This window comes from Dipodomys spectabilis, unplaced genomic scaffold, assembly GCF_019054845.1.
Source record: "Dipodomys spectabilis isolate Male_0828 unplaced genomic scaffold, ASM1905484v1 ptg000164l, whole genome shotgun sequence".
NCBI classification, from domain to species: Eukaryota; Metazoa; Chordata; class Mammalia; order Rodentia; family Heteromyidae; genus Dipodomys; species Dipodomys spectabilis.
In genome coordinates, this window is record NW_024870841.1 from 5,740,776 (window position 1) to 5,744,637 (window position 3,862).

Consider the following 3,862-nt stretch of genomic DNA (forward strand, 5'->3'; position numbering starts at 1 on the left):
ACCATGTCTACCATTAGTGTTTGTTGAGCTTTTTGGTAACTCTCCTCTGGGTTATTCATTATCTTTTCTGTCCCATGATTATCATGAGTTGCAGTTGAGATACCCTTACTTTCCATTTTTCTTGTGTTTTTCCAGCTTGTTCTGTCCATTGGGAATGAAACTAACACCAGTTTTTGCTAGCAAACTATTTTAAGGCAAGTTTCAACCAAAGTCCTGTGGTTACACAGTTAAAGGGCTGCAGATGAAATCTAGTTCAACAGATACCAATCTATTCAACATCAGAAAACTATGTATTAATGGGCTAAGAACAACAAAGAAGAATTTAGCAAACCAGAAATTATCAGTTTAGGGAGAAATCAGAAAAATAGGATTAGAGTGTGTGGAAAGGTAAATGGAGAGTGAAATTAACCAAGTCCTAAATTCAAAGAGGGAAATGGATTGGACAGAATGATAGAGAGAGAAGAAAAGAGACAAGAAAAAAAATGGAAAAACATACATTTAAATTTAAAAAGTGAAACAAAAATTATCTAATTTTAAAGATGAAATTGTGAGAAGAGCAGGGATTGGATGAGAGTAGGGAAGGGATAGAAAGGAGACATTAAAAACTAAAAACAAATAAAATTATTATAAAAATGGTATTCTGGTCGGTTCTTGTGCCAGAACCAAGCTGTTTTGAATACTATGGCTTTACAGTAGTGTTTGAAATTTGGTATAGATATTCCTCCATGACTGTTCTTTCTGATAAGTATCGTTTTTTGCTGTTTGGGGTCTTTTATTGTTCCATATAAATCCTGAAATGAACATAAATACTTATAGCCATCTAATCTTCAATAAGGAAGTTAAAAAATAGAATGAAAAAAAGACAGCCTCTTCAGTAAATGGTGCTGACAAAATAAAGTTAGATACTTATGCATCACCCTGCATCAGAATCAACTCCAAATGGATTAAAGACCTCAGAGTCAAAGCAGACACTCTGAAAACATTACAGAATGGAATAAGAGAAACCCTAGGTCTCCTTGGCACAGGCCAAAATTTTCTTAATAGAGACCCAGAAATGAAAACAAATCAAAGAAAGTTGGACAAATGCGATTGCATGAAATTGCAGAGCTTCTACTTGGTAAAAGAGAGAGCTAGCAAGATCAATAGAAAGCCCATGGATTTGGAGAAGGTCTTCAGTAGCCATAAAGCAAACAAGGGTCTCATATCTAAAATATACCTGCAACCCAAAAAATTAAAAACCCTCAGCAGCAAATCTTCAAAGAGACAACTGCCCAATAAGTAAGTGGTCTAAAGACTTAAAGAGAAACTTCTCGGAAGAGGAAAGAAGGATGGCCAATAAACACAGGAAGAAATGCTCAAACTCCCTACACATAAAAGAAATGCAAATCAAAACAACCAGTTAGAATGGCTAAATCAAGAACTCTAAGAACAATAGCGGCTGGAGGGGATGTGGAGAGAAGGGAACTTTACTGCATTGTTGGTGGGGTTGTGAACTTGTTCAACCACTTTGGAAAGCAGTATGGAGTTTCCTCAAAAGACACAGAGAGCTCCCCTATGATGCAGCAATCCCAATTTTGGATATTTACCCAAATGTTCACAAACAAGACCACACTAAATCTACCAGCACAACTATGTTTATTGCAGCTTATTTACCAGAGTTAAGATATTGAACCAACCCAGATGTCCCACAGTAGATGATTGGATCAAGAAAATATGCTATATATACACAATGGAATTCTAATGACTTCTATGACTGTGCTCCATTCGTTAGGAAAGGGAAAGATTTGGAAAAAAAATTCCTTTATGTCTTCATTTATTTTATTATTATGTATTCATATATTTTGGGAAAACCAAGTAAATATTTCACATGTACCTAAATTAAGGGGGACATATTATATTGGTCTCTTTTTAACCTGGAAGCTATAGATTATGTTTGTTTGTTTTTTATACTCTAATTAGGGACAATGATCTGCTGTCAGTTATTTTCTTCTCCTCCCCTTCTTTTGCCATTTCGTGTTCATGATTTTTATTTAAAGAGACATAGTTGAGCTTTCATTTCTAAATTCTTCAATATTATATGAACTTTATCCTTCAGGCAGCCTCCTAAAACTTTCTCAAGTGAATATTTTATCACTTCAATTTTTATCCTATTTTATATTGGATAGCTTCTTGTGTAATTCAGTGCAACATAAACATTAGAATTGTTCAGATATCTCAATGCTTCTACCACCACATAATCCTATCTTACATAGAAATCATGTTTTTAGAATGTCTGTGAAATTGGCATCTGTCATTTTTGAATGTTCCTAAGTGATACATTCATTTAACCATCTTTAAAACTCATCTGCCTCTCAATGGATGAATTGAGAAAATGTGCTATACATATCCACAGTGGAATTCTATGCTTCCATCAGAAAGAATGATATCACACCATTCATAAGGAAATCTAAAGACATGGAAAAATCCCATTGAATGAAACAAGCAAGACACAAAGAAACAGATTGCATGGTTTTCCTCATTTGTATTAATTAGGAAATGTTTAAGAGAGTCTAGCAGATGAGCAGAATGGCTTCATACCTATGTATATATGATGCGATAAGATGATGCTGAACAAAATGAACTCCAAGATAGGTTAACCGAGGTTTTACTTTGCAGTTGTTTTTGGTGTAATATGTGATTGCTTGTGTGTGTGTGTGTGTGTGTGTGTGTGTGTGTGTGTGTGTGTGTGTGTGTGTGTGTTCCACCTTTGCTTTATCCTCTGCTGTATTTGATTTTGGTACAATGTGTATGGTATATACATTCATCTTAATTAGAGAAGGGAAGAAGAACAACAAAATCGTGAATAAAGGAAAAAGGGGAAAGCAATGCAATAACAATATTCAGAAGACAATATGTTTGAAATTTACTGTAGAAATTCTGAGGGGTCTAAGGGTGAAGGAAAAGTGTGAAAAATGAGGATGGGGTAACAAATTTAAAAAGTTATGTATTCACCAACTTTCTTACTGTAACCCCTGTGTACATCACCTTGACAATAAAATTAAAGTTAAAAAATTAGGTACATAAAATATAACTTCACTCTATTGGTTTAGTAAATATTATTCTAAGTTTATTACCTATTAAAAATTAATACTATTTGCCATCTAATTTGAATTAATCACCCCTTCTTTATCAGAGGCTCATCAACTTGAATTGTATCAAACTCTACCATATTTTCACAATATTTTCAGATTTGACATTATTTTGAAAAATAAAGATTATTTTAGTATTGTCTCATTGTAAACCAGAAAACAGTTTAATTCTTTAGAAATTCATCTTTAAAAAGTAGGTACGTCGTTAAGAGGACAGAATATATGTATTCTTCAAAATTCCTTTAACTACTAACTACTTAATTTCAAATTCTCCACATTTCATACTAGAAAGATACAAAACATCACCTGTTTGCATGTTATGTAATTCTTCAGAAGATGCTGTTTCCCATCAGGTATTACATATTGAGAATTCGATGGAAAAATTGCCACATTCTGGTAGAGGATAAAGCTCTGAAACATCTGTAATAATTCCTAAAGAGTAAGCTCTTGTTCATGAGAATAAGCTATTATTTATCTTTTTTTAATTGTGAAAATACCATACATAGGAGTTACAATTACATGGGAAAAATAATGAGTACATTTCTTATCCAGCATTGTTGCCTCCTCCTTTGTTTCTCCTTCCCATCCCTTCCCATTACCCCTCTCTCCCTGTCACCCTATTCGATCATCCCCCCCACCAAAGTTGTAAAGTTCGTTTTTGGAAATAACTACTTGTTATATCATTTTTCCCCTGTGGTATTCTTGAAATGAGAACAATTGCAAAATATTATTTA